Source organism: Siniperca chuatsi, linkage group LG2 (genome assembly GCF_020085105.1).
Source record: "Siniperca chuatsi isolate FFG_IHB_CAS linkage group LG2, ASM2008510v1, whole genome shotgun sequence".
In the NCBI taxonomy this organism is placed as follows: domain Eukaryota; kingdom Metazoa; phylum Chordata; class Actinopteri; order Centrarchiformes; family Sinipercidae; genus Siniperca; species Siniperca chuatsi.
Window position 1 is genome coordinate 33,999,371 of NC_058043.1, and position 18,897 is coordinate 34,018,267.

Consider the following 18,897-nt stretch of genomic DNA (forward strand, 5'->3'; position numbering starts at 1 on the left):
TTGATCTGACAGCATGGTACAGTAACCTGAAAGTCAACAAACCAATAGAATAAGTTTATTAAATTAGCCAGCAAGATTAACAGTAAGCTGCAGTCCGCACGTTTAATAGAGTCTGGCAAAAGACACACTAAATGCCATTAATATATACACAGTATAGTGAAATAATAATAAAACTAATATAAAATAAATTCAACCATAGAAACACTTAATTTACCCGTTTTTTAGGTTTCAGTTTTTTGTTGTACATGGTAAATGGACTGTATTTGTATAGCGTCTTTCTGACTACTCAAAGCACTTCAACTACACATCACACACACACACACACACACAGATGCTCATCAGTACAAAGAAACACCCACTCACACACCGAAGGCACAGCTCTCAGGAGCAATTTGGGATTCAGTGTCTTGCCCAAGGTCACTTCGACATGTGGGCTGAGGGAAGCTGGGATCGAACCGCCTGGTCTGAAATCATACTGCCAATAACACAATCAACCAACACAATTAATATCTATTATATCAATAAATCAGTCCAAGTAAAGCATAAAAAAAGTTTCATAAGGTCATAATTTGATCTCTAAAATAGTGGTGGTTCCTTATTATTTTAATATATAAAAAAGGTAACTTATTCCAATTCCTAGCACGACTTGCCCCAGAGCAACAGGTACGTACAGGTATGTTGGTATTGGACCAGCAAGCACAAGTTGGTAACACTAGGTCTAGTCTGGTGCGCTTCACTTAAGGAGATTTAGTTGCAAGGCTCTATCCTGTCAAGTTAAGCATCCGAGCTATTGGAATTGCCCTCCATCAACAAGTAAACACATGCATCTGCAGTGATTATTACAGTAATAAGTAAAGAAGCGTTTAACACAGTTAAAGTCTGCACAATCGCAGCATATTTCAGTCTGCATACGGCCAGCTGGTGGTGTAGACTGTATAGCGGAGTTATTTGGCACACAAATCTCCAAACATTTGCAGATCTCTGTCACAGCAGAAGTGTAGCAAAAGGCACGTGTAAAAAGACTGAGCCTGAGTTGATTACTTGTCTGTATTTCCAGCTTTTGGAGCTAAATACTTTTCAACCATTAATATCTATGTACATATTTACAGATTTGTGTACACATTTACAAATCTCAATACACTTGCAAATCTGAATACAGATTGGAGATTTTTTTTTTTAGATACACATTTACACATCTGATTACGCTTACACAGATTGAGATAGTTACACAACACTCACATTTGTAAATAGTTCTGCTACAATAATGGCAGTAATAACAACAGACTTGAAGCTAGAAGCATGACACAGAGCAATCAACGTTATAGGAAACTTCACCTTTACTCAGTTTAAAGGCAGGCAGGGGTCACAACCAGAAGACAGGCAAACAAACTTAACAAGGGGCAGGCAGGGGAATCCAAAATTCAAAGATCAGGCAAAAAGGCAATACAGGCAGGTCAGGAACCAGTACCAGCCCACTGGAAAGGGGGGGCAATGCACACCAGACAATCTGGCAGCGAATGAGCGAAACGGGACCAGTATAAGTACTGAGGGACTAATGAGGAAATTAAATGCAGGTGAGAAGTTGGGCGGGGAAGCTCAGGTGAGGTGATAGCAGGAAAGGGGTCACTGCAGGGCAGGAGGGACTGGCAGGACCTGAAATGACAGGAGAGTTAGTGATATGGCAAGTGGAACAGAAGAGAAAATATGGACATGACTAGGGGTTGACTGGAGTTATGACAGTAATTACTGTTTTTTTAGGTCTTCATTATACCCTGGACATAAGAGAACAGAGAAAAGATTACTGTATCACTGCATTTCATAACAAAAGACAACTGAATAAAACCTCACTGGAATCATGCTCACCCAGTCTGTGGGTCTGTATAGAAGTGGCATAATAAAACTTTAGAAACTTAAAGGCACAATCCACCTATATATATATATATATAAAGGTGCCCCAGTATTAAAACTGAAAACCCAAGATGGTAACCTGCTATCATTCTCAAACACTACTAGTAAAAGAGATCAAACACTTCAGTAGCAAGAGAAGATGTGATAATGGGCCTGCAGCTGATTCACTCTCTGTGGCTGTTTCTGAAACTGAAGCCAATGCCACTTCATTTACTGACTCATTTTTGATGACATGACTGCTTCAGGGTTCACCTGAAGTCCTCAGCATTACAGCATTTAGAGACAAACTACTAATTAATTTAGTATTTTCACCCTGTTGCAGGAGTGGACTAAACCATGTGCACTTTTCAGGGGTCAAACTAATTATACAGCCAACAGTAATAGTTTACTTTTTATGCTAATAATGTAAAATTTCAAAATTGCAGATAAAAACAAACTTTTAATTCCAGGCCTTTAAAGGGGGCCCTCCCGATATTGGGGCCCTGGGTACTTAGTTCCACTATTGCCCTCACTGCTATGCCCCTGAAAGCTTGAGGAAGCTAAGATTGAACACTGGTGAAGTGTACATCAGTTGTTTCATTTTGTCAGCTTTGGCTGCATGTATAGATTGAACAGTCTCGCACAACCATGCACATACTATATATATTGCAGTTTGTGTAATAACGGGAAGTTCAGTTTTACAAGACTGCAGTATTTCACCTCAGCACCATGTATCTTTTAGAGTGTCTGATGGTTTGAGGGAGTGCTGTTTAAAATGTTCATGTTGATGGAATATGTAGTCTGGTTCAGACATGCCCATGCGACTTAAATGCATTCTGCACTGCTGAGAGAGAGAATAAGAAACTTTTTTTTCCATTCATCAGTATTGTGTTGCTTGGATGTCAGAAAACTTAAGACATCACTATTGTGACATCACGCTGGTGTGTCTCACTAGACCACCACATTTAAATATTATAGACATGCAGACATGTCTTTAATGTCAGTGTTGTAAGTAATAGTTCATCACACATGTACATATTGTCAATTCTAAACCCTAACATTGCCACTGCTAATTAAATACACCCTATTCCACATCAGATTTTTATATTACTGTTTTCAGCTGCAGGAATATTTCTTTTGGTCTGCCAGTTGTAATTTTGTTTTTCTACTTCAGGAGAAGTGATTGACACAGCAAGGTCCACATCTGACATGCATTAGATGGCTTGCTTGGGGCAATAAACACCTCACCAACAATACTGATCATCTGTTGCCATAGCGACTGTCATTGTAGATAGGACAGCCACCCATTCTCACCGATATGAGAGAGAGCAAATAAAATAAACATCCTGCTGCTGAAGCAGAGAGGCTGATGGGCCATCCGTGAAACCTCAAATGTAATACTTACAACTCTAACTTGATTTCATCATCCTCATTCACTGTACTTTATGTGGTGAGGTTGTGATGACTCCATATGGACAAAATAATAATTCCTGGCTGTTTTGTTGCTGGATGAGAAAGCAGCTTCTCAAAAGTCTTCAGAGATGTATTTGGAGATCCAGACACACTGTTTTCCAGCTGCACCACTAAAGCCAGAAGAAGCAACTAACTCATGCAGGGAGCGATTGTTTCCTTAACACTGATTCATGAGATAATTACTCAGACCAAGGCGATTGCTTTAAACAATCAAGTGCTCTGGAAAATACTTCAGGCTTTAGACAACACATTCTACATTGTTAAAAGAGATAACAGCAAACAAATACCTTAAAGTCTGCTTAGAATGAGTTCAGTTTTGCAATATTAAAGTTTAGACATCCAGATATTGCTGATTAATCTGGTAATGTTCATTTTTGGTTGGTAACAGTCACCTAAAGCCTAAAACTGATGGTATGTTGTGTGACTGAGGTTATAATATCCAGAAATGTATAGTGATATTGTGACACTGTCTTTATCGGTTTCTAATTTCTGAGCCTAAATGTTATTCTCTCTTCAGTCATATACAAAGGGACTTTAAAATATCCTCATATTAAAGCAGTTGTGCTCTTGGGCCAAACATCATCAATAAATTGTGTTCTTTGAGAGGCATCACTTGTTCACATTATTTGTTTTGTTTATGGCACTGGTTTATGTAATAAGGAGACATCAGACAGGAAGATGACAGGAATCATAAATGAGTCTTGGCAACATTTGTTTGCTTTTGAGCTCATCCATATCCATGATGTATAAGTTTTACTCCAATTATACCACTAAAAAGCAAAACGTCTATTGTTGTGATTTTAGATCTGATGACTGAATTTGTCATGTTTTATCTTCATCAGACTATAATTCCCCTGTTTGTAAACTAATAAAGTTCGATGTACAAGAATTTACATTTTCTCTGAATGTTTCCAGATTTTGTTACCTTTGGACAGAGTCAGGGTAGCAGTTTCCCCCTGCTTTCAATGTTTATGCTAAGCTAAGATAATCCCCTGCTGGCTCTAGATTCATATTTTGCTTACCAGCATGGGAGTGGTATAGATCTTCTCATCTACCTCATGCCAAAAAGGAAATAAGCGTCAAACTATTCCTTAAAAGGCAGAATAAGTAGGATTCAAAGTTGGCCCCTCCTCCTGGCTCAGAGCAGAGATAGCTAGAGAAAGAATGAAGAGAGGGAGCGGCGTCAGAGCAGTGAATCAGAAATAAAATGTTATTTTCTGATTGTTGCACAGCGATTACATTCTAAAGCACAAATAAAATCGGCCACATCTCCGCACAACCCTGTCTGCTGTGTCTGCTCTGTGTGTGTGTTCAGCCCTATCTCCACACTTTGTTTTAGCGCTGTGTCAGCCTGGAGATACATCTATGACCAGTGGCGGAGCTAGACTCTCAGCACAGAGGGAGCATTCTCGAGGGACCCTTCTGATAAAGTCATTTTAAAATTCACAACTTTAAAATAGCTGATATATCCTATGCTATCCATAAACACAAATTGTCATTTATTGAGCCAAGCAATAAGAAAAGATACACTTAAGCCACTTTGTGTCAGACAGAAGACATCAGCTCTATATGCATCGATTACCAAACCGACAGCGACAGGTGCACTGTCTCAGTACCACGTCTTTCCTACATGGGAATAACTTGAACATAAACATAACAGAAAATAGACACGGTGGTCTACACCACTATACAAGGCCTATTTAAATATAAACCATATAAAACCAGAAAAGAGGACAAAACAATTCAACAAAAATGACCAACAATAAATAAAAAGTCTATGGAACGCTTTGGAGGCAACAAGCATTATTAGGCTACAGAAATGAAATAACCTGCCACTAAACAATATACGCTCCACAGCCAGTGCAGCCACAAACACATATTATTCATAGCTATATATTTGCACTCTTCCAACTTTGTATTGCAACTGCTGCACAACAATTTCCCTCGGGATACATTGTTTTTAATCTTATCGTACCTAATTAAAGCAAAGGAGAGACTGAACCGTTTTTACACACCGCATATAGTGTGCACACACAACGCTACGATGCTAGGCAATGCTGACGCTCTCATATGGAAAGTGAGTTACAATTATCAAGAGTTTGTCATTGTACTCACCTGTCTGAACAGCAGTCTGTGAGCTTTATGCACCGCGAAGTGCTCAACAATCAGCTCTAGGTTCAACTTCTTTCTCATTCTCAAAGTTTAATATAACCAGTCCACTCAGCCTCTCTAAAAAGATAAGCTTTTAGCGGTCTACATCACTAGAAGGCCTATTCAAATACAAAACAGACAGTCTACAACACCACAGGCAGTGACACAGACAGGTGTGCTAAACATGGAGTCAAGGCCCACATTTGTTAAGTTTGCTGTTTTATGTTCCCAAAATGCACACTGTTACTTTTCGTTAGTGTTTCTAATGTGTCTGTTCAGAACATGATGGTTTACATTGGTGGTAGATTTCTGTGCTGGTTTAAAGTTTTAACCATTAGTGAGACGGCTGTTACATTTCTTGACTTGAGCTGTACTCATAGTGAATGTTTCCTAAGAATTGTGTCTTATCAAGCATTTTGTGTTGATTGCCACAGTGCAACAGCTTGTACTTGTACTTGTACTTATTACCTTCTGTAGCTTAAAAGCACTCGCTATGGTCACTGTATGAGGAAATAAGATAGGTCAGTCGGGGCTCTGCTACTGATCTGTGGCGTTCGACCCCTCTACCCCCACGGTCGCTCTGCGTGTCTCTGTGACACAGGCAATAATGTAACCTCTTGACAGCCTGTGTGCTGTTATTGGCTGGGGGCTACACACCACTGCCCAAAGGTTGATGCCCAGAAACGTCCTGAACACAGCAAACTACTAAGAAACTAAGAAAATACAGGCAGTGGGCAGGGTCTCTGCGGATACACTCACGGCCACACACTTAGTGGCTCATAAGTGATGATTAAAATGGAAATCCTACTTATTCTGCCTTTAACAAAAAAACAGAGCAAATAGTTTTTGTCATGTGGCAGCAATACATTGACCTCATTCAGGGAATATTGTTTGCATTCTCATTTATATAACTGCATGGTGAAATCATACATTTCTCATTAATCCACCTGTTTTTACCAATGCTGCCTTCACCCATTTGGATTTTTTTGCTGTTTCTGCCCTACAAATCCTACAAAGAGTGTTATTTCACATGTTACAGGCTTGACAAAACAAAGTAATTCTCATGTCAGTTAAGAGGGTCAACTGCACAAATGAATATTTGTGAAAAAACCTGAGCTATTATTCATTTTTAGAAGACAGTTTCATTCAGATAACCTCTGTTGTTGCATGTGGGAGCAATGCAGAATATCTCACTTCAAACTGTAAAGCAGATATAGTGCATGCTATGCTTACATTATTTTGACTGACAATGGAGCCATACTCTGTGTCTAAGGGCTTCCAATTTTTTGGACTGCTGGCTGGAAGACTCAGGACAGACAGACTACAATTTATTTCCACTCAAACAATGACTCTCAGTTTTCCGTCTGCTCAGCCTGATGTAAACATCATCTGATTTCCAGAGCCAGGCAGTGATCTCATGAAACGCTGCCTTTATGCTTGTTTGCCTTGCCATCCTGACAGCCCTCTGTTGTAGTGCCTTTAGGTGCCAAACCCAACCTCATGCAGTATACAGATCATCAGTGGATAAGAGCCCGTGTACTGACTAGTCCCCTCTTTTTTCAGGCTGTAGATGGCAAATGGAATCTGATTTTAAAAAAACAAGTATAAAGTACAGTGGCGGCTGGCCAATAGAGGGCGCTAGGGCACCACCCTCCTTGAGCCTTTGAGCAACTTTTAAATAATAACAATAAATTAAACAAATTGTCAATATTTGTGTGTTTGAAATATGAAATGCATCTAGTAATGTGTGTAAAATATGAAAATCATCTGCAACATATATGCGGTGAGGAAACAGTGGATAAACAACCCCGGCATTTTCAGGGGATTGGTGGATTTTGTTGCCTCCCTAAACAGTATGCTGGAGGAGCACCTTGACAGCTAACTTACCGTTTGTAATGGGAGTCAAAGACGGTACAAAACGAGCTGTCGGACTGCATGCTGTCAGTGCTAAAGGATTACATTCTGGAGGAAGTAAAGAGCGTTGTTTTTATCGCCATTCAAGCAGACGAGACAACTGACATTTCCACCCACTGCCAGCTGCTTGTGCTAAGCAACATCGACATAGTAACATCCATGCTGTCCAAGATGTACTTGTGTGTTTGTCAAGGCGTTACTTACTGCTATATTTTATGTTGGAATAAATTTGTTGTTAAATATTTAACTGCAAAGTAGTAATTCTGTTGTGATACATTTACTTTTCTGCATTAAATCATACTGGAATGATTGCTGAAATTGATTGGATGTGGCGCAGCCCCACCTCGAAAATGTTCCACCTGCTGCCCCTAATAAAGCAGTAGACTTCAGTTAAATTCAGACTCAGGGTGGCTCTGTTGTACATTGGCCACACTGAGGCATACGGCCAATTCTCAACGACAACAGCAAGCTTAAAAGTGAGCTGCATGTTCATCATTGATAGGTTTCATGATGAAAAGATCACAGTGCTTAAGCAGTCACAAATTACCGGAGGAAGCATTTACAAATGTCATGGTTTTGGGTCTTGAGTTTAGTCATTTCCTGTTTTATATTGTAACACTCTACTCTTCTTTTATGTTTTGTGAGTTACGATTTACTTCCTGTCTTTGTGTCTTTTCCCTCCAGTTTTGATTGTCTGCCCCGCCCTGATTAGTTTCAGTCTAGTTATCCTTCCCTCACTTGTGTATATAGTCTGTATGATTCCTTTGTCAGTTCGTCCCAGTTGCTATGTTGGCTCTTGCTTTTGTTTTCTGCCATTTGGACCTGTTTTCTATCTGCCTGCCTGTTACTTGTTTGTAACCTGTGTACCTGACTACCTTTATCTGCCAGTCAGCTAATAAATCATTGAACTGCAACAGTCTGCCTGCGATTGGGTCATTTCCCTGTTCGCCAAGACAATTCTGATGAACCTGTGAGCTACTTTATGATTTAATATGGATTAAGGACACTTAGAGGAATGCCACCTGTGAAGACTCCAGGCAGGCTGTTCTTACCACGGCAGGGAGGTGTTCTCTAACCTTGGCTGTGGAGTTCGTTTCCTGGGTGGGTAAAAAAATGTATTAACACCCGTACCCTCAGCCTGCTAGCTTCCAGCCCTCATCCCTGCCTGCTAACCTCCAGTGTGCTTGCCTTCTGTCTGCGCCTCAGCCTGATTTCTGGCCTGCTAGCCACCAGTCTGCACCCCAGCTTGCTAGCCTTAAGCATGCTGGCCTCCAGCCTGCATCATGGCTTGTTAACCTCCTGCCATCACCTCAGCCTGCTAGCCTTCAGTCTGCACCACGGCCTGCCAGCAACCAGCCGTCACTGGGGTTGAAATGAGTATTTGAAGTTATGATTCCACATGGTTCTATGGAAGTGTTCCATCATAAATGGGATTTTTGCACACATTCCAGGGTTACCAATGTGCTAATGTTAGTGCAGCTGTAAAAACAACTGACTTTGAATGTCAATATAATTTTTTATAAAATCATAACATGCTGTTCAGTATGGCACATTGTCAAAATCCTGGGGTTTAAATTGTGTGTCCAGCATGCTACTCTGCCCCCTGTGGGAGCCTCAACCACTGCCACTCACAGCACAATGGTCCTGACAGAGAATATGCTGTGAAACCATGGCAGGGAGCGGTTAGCCCACAGAATGGACATCAATGGGCTGTCAAAGTATGCACCCAAATCCTTATCTACCCATACATCTGACAGCTGCTCCCATGTCACCATAACACTCACACACTTGACAAGAGTATGTGGAAGTGGACTACAATAAAAAAAAAAACACCACTCCTTGTTTCCTTGAAGAGGAGGTCGGGAAGTGTGTATCATGGTTGTTGCATACCTGAAATGAATTATACTTTGACCCACAGTAATTGTGCATGTATTGATGTTATGTTTCACATAGTATTGGGCAAGCTACTTGGAAAGTGTAGTGAGCTAAGCTACCGGTTTCTCTACATTAAATGAAGCTTTACTGCACTGAAGCACCCCCAAGAGAAATGTAGCAAGCTAAGCTACAGCAACATGGCAAAAGTACATACTACATTGAAGCTTTTTTTTTTTTTTACATTGAACCAACTTCCTGCCAAGTCAATACTATCTCACTGATCAATAAAACTGTCAATAAGCTGTGCTCTCAGCTCTCACTGCTCCAAAACCAACCACCCTTAATTCTATTCATTTTCTGCCAACAGACAGTGAAGAAATTGTAGCTAGCTGGTGGTTAGGAATCAGCCCAAGGATTGGTACTTGTAGCGCCGCTACTGCCTAACACTGGTTTCACACACAAATGAGTGGCGTTTAAAATAGTAGACATAAAGGGAACATAGACATGTAGAATTGCTAATTAGTTTAGTCAGTTATTTATATTACACACACACACACACACACACACACACACAGTTATTTGTTTCACTATCCCTGTAGGGGACAGTCATTGACATAATGCTTTCCCTAGCCCCCTACCCTAACCTTAACCATCACAACTAAATGCCTAACCTTAACCTATTTGTAACCTGTACGCTAAAACAAAGTCTACCCTCAAAAAGCAGTCTCTACCCATGGTAACCTCAATTTTGTCCACACGGTGACACAAGTCCCCATAGTTTTGTATGCATTCAGGTTAAAGTCCCCACTGGGATATAAGAACCTGAGACAAATACACAAGAAAGAAACAGACCATTCTTTATTAGCTGGACTTGACTTAAAGATACATTTCACCATTAGCACTGCACACAACTCTCATATGAGCTGAGTGGATATATTGTAAATCTTTGCTGTGAGGACAACCATTTCCTCTCCTCTTTGAAACTGGCATGCAAAGGCACAGCAGACATGTTTCTTTCCCCATACGAACTGTACTATTTAATCAAGATGCAAACTGTACGAAGTGATGGTAACATCCTGGTTAGAATCTAGCATGGGACTTATGGGTCTCCTGTCCACTGTAGACTATAAAGTAAATATTAAATATAAATAAACCATTCTACTACTAACAATCACATTTTCAATGCTCTTAAGCAGCTTGTAAGGCCCAATTTGTGGTAAAGTGTTTTTAAATCACATTTCAGCTTTATTTATATTTATTGTGAATTGCATGAACTCAAATGTAAATTAAATTACTTGGACTTCATTATATAAAATGTATCATTCAATTAAATTTTATTTATATAGCGCCAATTCATAACAGAAGTTATCTCATTGCACTTTTCCTACAGAGCAGGTCTAGACCGTACTCTTTATTCAGTTATGTATCATTTATACATAAAAATGTAATTTTATTATGTAAAGTGACCTCTGAGGATGTTTAATCCAAAATGGATGATGCAGCCAATATAATCAATAATAATAGTCCTTTTCCAAAGCAGACATTTTGACTTGTCATAGTAGGAAAAGCACAGGTGTAACTCGGAACATTAACAATGGCTCTGTTCTTTTAAAGTGTCCAAGTAAGTCATGATAGTGTAACAGTGAGCCAGTATGCACAATATAACAGGACCCAGAAACCGAAGCAGCAAAATGAAATTCATCCATCAGTAATTTGTGCTTTTCCGACTGTGACATATCAACATGTCTTTTGTGAAAAAGGTCTATTTAGCCCACATATTAATGTTATAGTTACACCTGTATTTCACAAAAAAATGTCCACATTGAGAAAGATGTACTGGAAAGATGCAATCTACTGGGGAGCTAATGAGTAAATTGGGAGCAGCTGTGAAGGTGGCTGATTGCAAGGGCAGGCAGGTGATCCACAGGGGAGGTAAGCTCACTTAGGATGCCTAGTGGGCAGGTAAGGTAAGACTACTGAAAAATTACACACACAGGTCCTGTCATTATTTCCAATCCTGAGGTCTTGTACCTTCAGTGTGTATATTCATTAGAAAGTCTGCACGAGCTTAGGGAGTCCCATTTTGTTTTGAAAGGGTGCTCCATAATGCTGCCTTGTGGACTACAAATCCAAAACTCTTTGCGATGACCATTCGTAGTGGATGGGTGTATTACCATGGGAATAAGAGGAAAAAGAAGCAGCCAACAGTTTCTTTTAGCCTTTGTATTGGCATGATGTGTGATGTAGGTGGTGTGGTTGGTTGGTCCACTGCATTGGTCCAGATTGAAATATCACCACAAATATGTAATTGATTACCATGAAATTTTGTACAGACATTCATGGTCCTCAGACGATGAATCCTATTGACTTAGGTGATCCACTGACTTCTCATCTAGTGCCACAAGCAAGGCAAAATTTTGGGCCCAGCTTGAAATGTGTCAACAACTATAGGATGCACTGCCAGGAAATATGGTACAGACAATTGTTCTCTTGGGCTGTTAAGAGGGATGCCACCATGGGGAGGGAGGACGCGGGTGGGGGGCAGGTATATATGTCTATGTAGAATATTTTAATCATTTAAGTCATTTTATTCTGTATTTGCAAATAAAGATTTGTTCACAAAAAACCAAAACCCTTTACTTTTTGTCTACTGCCATCATGACATCAAAATTTAATTTCTCCAATAGTTTAACCAAATACATGCAACCGTCACATGCAAAACATCAGCATGTTATTTTTTTTGTTAGCATGCTGACATTAGTATTTAGTACAGCCTCAAAGAGCTCTACTATACATGCAGCTATAGACTCATGTACCTGGATATGAGGTAAAGTGTCTCATATCCAGATAAAATCCAGATGAGATTTTCATTTACACTTGTTTTCCACAGGCTGCATGAAAATCAGGGTCAGGAGATGGTAATGCATCTGTGCTACTGGGGCACTTAATGGAACTGAGCCATCGTTTATGTTAATAACACAATAACACAATAATGCTTTTCCTGCAATGACGAGTCAAAATGTCTGCTGAGAAAAAGGTCTATTGAGTCCATACATTAATGAGTATTCACCTATCTTTTGCAAAGTGGTGTTCCTGACATTAAACTCAATATGAAGCAAACATAGTACTACAGGTCTGCACCTTTGATAACCTCACCAAAAGTGCCAACTTGGAGGAGGACTGCCAAGACACCAACAAGACTAGCAGGACAGAGAGAGAAAGATCCAGGAGCTGAAGAGGCGGGAGGGGGACATGTCCCATAGTTTGAGGTTGCCTAATTAAAGATGCACAGTATGGATTAAAGATTTATGCCAACCTAAAGATGTTTGTAGACTGTTGCAACTAAAAAACTCAAGCAAAGTGAACTTAGTTTCCTCCCCTGTAGCCCTCTGCAGATGTTAGCAAGTAAATGTGGAAAATTCATGCTGTGGACAGTATGTTTGTGCTCTCTCTCATATTCTAAATTAGATAAGCCTGTAGGATGACAATACCTATTGTATCCTCTCAAATCCTTTCAAAGCACATTTGAGATGAACTGTTAAAGCCAAGTGGTCCGTCTGTGATCTGCGAGTCAGGCTGCCAGGCCTGATGTTAGCGCAGTGGGAAGTGGTAATGAAAAGGTATATTGTGTGTTTGATTTTGTGAGTGTGTGTGATCTGAGCAGGATAAGAGAGGATTTGTGTCGAGATGTATGCATTGAGAATTTACCGAGCCACAGTATGACATAAACCTGAGGGACGTCTTACAATGAAAATCAATCACAAAGAACAATCAACATGGCTGAAGCGTTCCACTGCGGCGAGGTGTTTGTGTTGTTCAAAATAATCCATAAAATGGCTTAGCACCCTGCTAACAGCCCCCTCCATTTATCACTCACTGACTATTTTGCGTGGGACTGTGCCGTGATTGATTGTGTTTATGTTTTGAGCCTGCTGTTTTGAATGCATTCTGTGAATGAGTGTCATGTTCACTCTATATGCTATCATCCTCTGCTGCACATAGAATGAGTTGTGCAGATGGAGCTGCACTAAACCAGAGCTTTAGCGGAAGTTCAGCTGTCTGTTCAGCTAAAATCACAAGAAAGGAAAAGCACTCCTTCCGCTTTAATTGAAACAATTTAGCTTCAGCTGATTCATAATTTAAGAATTCAAATGGACTCATTGTTATAAATTAGTCAAGCAGAGAAACAGGGAATACAATGGAATAGGACCCAAACGGCAGGCAAAAGCAACTCTCAGCAGGTAAACAGTTCAAAACAGAAAAACAGGTCCATACATAAAGTACATACATAAATGTATATACATATGTATATACACATATATGTATATACAGTGGTGTGAAAAAGTGTTTGCCCTCTGATTTCTTATTTTTTTGCATGTTTGTCACACTTAAATGTTTCAGATCATCAAACAAATTTAAATATTAGTCAATGATAACACAAGTAAACACAAAATGCAGTTTTTAAATGAAGGTTGTTATTATTAAGGGAAAACTAAATCCAAACCTACATGGCCCTGTGTGAAATAGTGATTGCCCCCTAAACCTAATAACTGGTTGGGCCACCCTTAGCAGCAACAACTGCAATCAAGCGTTTGCGATAACTTGCAATGAGTCTTTTACAGCGCTGTTGAGGAATTTTGGCCCACTCATCTTTGCAGAATTGTGTGCAGAACTCCTGTTTGTGACCTCAAGCTAAAGCGAACTTGGGTTCTGCAGCAGGACAATGATCCAAAACACACCAGCAAGTCCACCTCTGAATGGCTGAAGAAGAACAAAATGAAGACTTTGGTGTGGCCTAGTCAAAGTCCTGACCTGAATCCTATTGAGATGCGTTAGCATGACCTTAAAAAGGCAATTCATGCTCGAAAACCATCAAATGTGGCTGAATTACAACAATTCTGCAAAGATGAGTGGGCCAAAATTCCTCCGTGGTGCTATAAAAGACTCATTGCAAGTTATTGCAAACACTTGATTGCAGCTGTTGCTGCTAAGGGTGGCAAAATGCGCAGCAACGCAGGAATTGAGTCGGCTAGGCTGCCGACTGGAGGCCAGCAACAGGTGTTGACTGGTCCACAGACTGAGGACCAAGTCCATTGTCTGATGCAATTAAAAGGTCATTTGTAATTTTCACCAGTGCTGTCTCTGTGCTATGATGCACTCTAAATCCTGACTGAAAATCCTCAAATAAACTCTTGTTATTTAGAAAGTCACACAACTGAATGGCAACTGCATTCTCAAGGATCTTAGAGAGAAAGGGAAGGTTAGATATAGGTCTATAGTTGGCTAAAACCCGTGGATCAAGAGTGGGCTTTTTAAGAAGCGGTTTAATTACAGCTACTTTAAAGGACTGTGGTACATAGCCTGTTAATAAAGACAGATTGATCATATCCAGTAAAGAAGTCCTAATTAAGGGTAAAATGTCTTTAAGCAGCCTAGTTGGAATGGGGTCTAAGAGACAGGTTGATGGCTTAGATGAATTAATCGTCGAAGTCAGCTGAAGAAGGTCGATAGGAGCAAAGCAGCCAAAACACACATCAGGCTCTACAGCTGTTTCTAAGGTTCCTGTGTTTGAAGATAAGTCTGTACCAGTTGAAGGCAGGACTTGATGAATTTTTTCTCTAATAGTTAAAATTTTATCATTAAAGAAGCTCATGAAGTCGTTACTACTGAGGGCTATAGGAATACATGGTTCAATAGAGCTATGTCTCTCTGGCAGCCTGGCTACAGTGCAGAAAAGAAACCTGGGGTTGTTTTTATTTTCCTCTATTAATGATGAGTAGTAAGCTGCTCTGGCATTACGGAGGCCCTTCCTATATGTTTTTAAGACTATCTTGCCAAACTAAATGAGATTCTTCCAGGTTGTTGGAACGCCATTTCCTTTCAAGTTTTCATGATGTTTGCTTTAATTTGCGGGTTTGGGGGTTATACCACGGAGCTAACCTTCTTTGTTTTATTATCTTCTTTTTTAGAGGAGCGATGGAATCAAGTGTCATTTGCAGTGAGCCTTCAGCACTATCAACTAGATGGTCAGTTTGGGAGGGGCTGAAATTAGCATAGGAGTCCTCTGTTATATTGAGACATAGCATTGAATTAAATGCAGATGGGATCACTTCCTTGAATCTAGCCACAGCAATATTAGATAGACATCTAGAGTAAGAATTTTTGCCTAATGGTGTGTAGTCCAGTAATAGCAGTTCAAAAGTGATTAAATAATCGTCCAATAAAGACGGATTCTGTGGAAACACATATTTTGAATGATGGAGACAATTAGAACAAAAAAGGATATAGGCTCTACAGAATGATTTTTTTTTCCTGGGCAATCATCATGTTTTTCCCAAATGATGTACAGATTTTTAGGCATTTTACTATCTCTTGAAAATATGAAATACAAGCTGGATGCCTGGAAATTTGGTGTGCCCTTGATGATTTATATCCCCTGTGTTACAGTATGTTTGTCTTATTTATGTGTTTAATTAAAAAGTTACTTGATTGTTTTCCAAAGAGTATTTGCCCTAGTTCTTCTACAGCGCTGTTACTTCCAGCCCAGGGGTGCCTTCCCATTGCTCCCCTTTTTTTAGTGCACACTCACTGTAATATTTGATAAAGTACAACTCTACCTCACTCGAGAGTTAGCTGTTATTAGGCTAGACAGTGACAAGGCGAAGCAGCCCGGCTACTTAAGAAAGCTTTTCAAATCACTGATACCATTCTTTGGGTGGACACTGGCAAAAAACTGACAGAGGGAGCTGGGACTGAAATAAATCAACTGAGATTAAAAAAGAATCTTCTAGAGACAAAACAAAACTGTGGTCCAACTCAGTATGCAATGATAATGCTCTCTCTGAAGAAAAGGCAAATGATAATTCTTGATAGGAACAAATGAGTAATTACAAATTTGCAGAATAAACTTGCTACCTTAAGAATTTTGATGGTAATTTGGTTATTATTTTACTGATGCTAGTAGATGCTACATAGAAAACTAATAGTATTGTTCAAAATGAAGGGTGTGTAATGAATCCGTCCTTGACTGAGTTCTTGGTGATCTGTGGCACTGATTGATGATGAAGGTGACTAATATGTGAAATGATCTCTTGTGTGTAGAATATAAGTTTATTTTATGTTAGACACATTTAATACTCCACAGCAAGTGAGAAAATATCCAAACAAAGGTTTATTTCATTTTTGTTTAGGGCTGATTATTTGAGTGTTGATGCAAAAGCAAAACAAAAGTTAAAGGCCCTACACAACCATGCTACAATCCCCCACACACGTGTTTAAACATGGTTTCATAACAAATACAACAATTTTGATAATCATTACATTAAGTAGATACAACAGATTAAAGACAAGAATGTTTGCTTGACTGACAGGTGTCCATGGTTCTTGCCACGTGCTTGTTCATCTGGCTTCTTCTGCTTTAACAAATTTAAATTTTCTGGCTATAGTAACTGCCATAATGTTTGTGAGTGGTAAGCCCAAATTGTAGCTTCAAGAACTATGTTTTGTTCTTCTCCTGTTTTGTGCTGTAAAGCCAGCCTATAGATTTCCAATAGATTTGCAAATGTCCAAAATGCGGCCGACACCTGGTCGCCAGCAAAGTGGCACACGTTCCTTAATGCAATGTCGGAGGCTGCAATAGTAGTTGATGATAATCATATTCTATCCCATACTACTCTATAATATTAATATCTCAAAAATAATGTTTCATTGAGTTGACGTTAAAGCACTACACAGAAATTATAAACGTCACCAATCATATTCAAACTCAACCTTAGTCTGTGCCTTACATGTTGAACTATGTATACCTGACAGGTTCCAACTGCATACTCATATGACCTTACTTATCCTAAACTACAGTATCTGGAATTTCAAGTCCTCAATTCAGCCCTTGACCTTGTAGTTTAGTTCAGGAGTTACAGGATGGTATAACTGATGAGATTAAGCCATAAATACAGAGTGATAAAAATCAAGTCTGTCATATGTTGTAATGTTTAATGATCTGACTTCTTTATTTCTCACTATAATGAGATTTTAAGAATAAAAAAATCTGTGAAAAGTGTAAATGTGCTATTTTTTTTCATAGAGTCCAGAAAATAACACATAATTAAGTACACATTTTTCTTTGATTTCTTTTGAGCTTGCACAGAGACGATGTACTGATGTCTTTTTGAATGTTAGAGTTAGTACAGCATCCAAAAATCAGGACGAATCAGCTTTGCAATGGAAGGTGATTTTGTCCCGCTGATTGCTTCAAATGCAGTAAACCTAATCATCATGTTCCAACAAGTACAAGCAAACATTAGAAGCAGAAGCATTTGAGGGTTTAAATTCCACTTGTGGGGTTTTAGAAAGTGATTCATGATGGATTGTCCTCTGCACATACTCTGTATTTAACCGAGCTGAACAGAACACATATTGCCACAAGTGTGCGTTGTGCATATTCTCAGTGAGGTTTGATGCCTTGTGAAGCCATGTAAGAGCAGCACAATGGAATGCTAATGAGCAGCCAGAAACTAGAGCGTAATTAATTAATTCTTCTCTCTGCTAAGTAAGAATATTGAATTGAAACATTCATAACAACATAAGCCATAATTGCTGCATGTCAAAATACATTAAAGTCTATGGTGTACATTTAAGTTTCCACTCTGTCTCCTTCGAGAAGACCTTAGTGTCACTAAGTCAGGAAGTCAGGAAACAGACCTTAGCATACAGTCCCCACCAATCCAGTAATATGCTCCCCCAACTTTTACATTAGGAGTTTAGGTGAATGTCGAAGGTTCATACCTGACCTGTTTGACCCTATTCAAACAAACAGCTTGTTTGGGCTAATTCAGGTGTCTGACAGAGGTCTTTCCTCTGTCAGACACCTGAATTAGATTTTTTCCCCTCATGGGTCGACATACTGCTGATGATGCAGGATGACATGTATGACTTCATCTTTACACCCTTTGATTCATTTAAGCAATATTACACTTGAGGGTGTGCTTTAATGTCATTATTAGCACGACAGTGATGTGGTCAGGACCACGGCGCTTCACTCCGAAGTGCCAATAATGACGTTAAAGCTCACCCTCGAGTGTAATATTGTGATTATACAACAGTTTCCAACAAAATAAAATATATATTAAAAATGTTCAAAAATGTAAAAAGAGTTCGGTCTGGACCTGCTCTGTAGGAAAAGTGCAATGAGATAACTTCTGTTATGAATTGGCGCTGTATAAATAAAATTGAAAATTTAGTGTTATCGCCATTTCCCTGACAAAACATGGGGTCTGACTAATCCGTCTGTCACGTCAGTAGAGCCCTATGTAATGAAACCTAGCTTACTACTCCAGCAAGTATGCCGACCCTTAGTAACGACCTAGCAACAGAGATGTTTTCTAGTCCCTGCTGAGTCAGCCAGCCAGCTTGAGCTAATGCTTTCTAGAGATCGTGGGATTTCCCAAACTGAATAAATACCACACATCTAAACACAAAACTGCCTTGCTGCTCAATCTTGTTGTAACTAAGATATCTGCTGTTTTTTCCATGGACAGATTTAGCCACTACGTCCGTGAGTCTGCACAGCTGATGGAGGATGCCAGAGCGTAACATCAA

General features: G+C 39.6%; 1 long non-coding RNA gene across 1 annotated transcript; it reads right to left on the reverse strand.

Moving 5' to 3' along the window:
- Positions 1-1,338: 1,338 nt before the first annotated feature.
- Positions 1,339-8,780, reverse strand: LOC122863617. The gene is made up of 4 exons (XR_006375046.1): positions 8,599-8,780; positions 8,478-8,522; positions 4,383-4,513; positions 1,339-1,653 (listed from the first exon to the last, which is right to left on the reverse strand). It is a non-coding gene; the product is annotated as an uncharacterized LOC122863617 (long non-coding RNA).
- Positions 8,781-18,897: the final 10,117 nt, after the last annotated feature.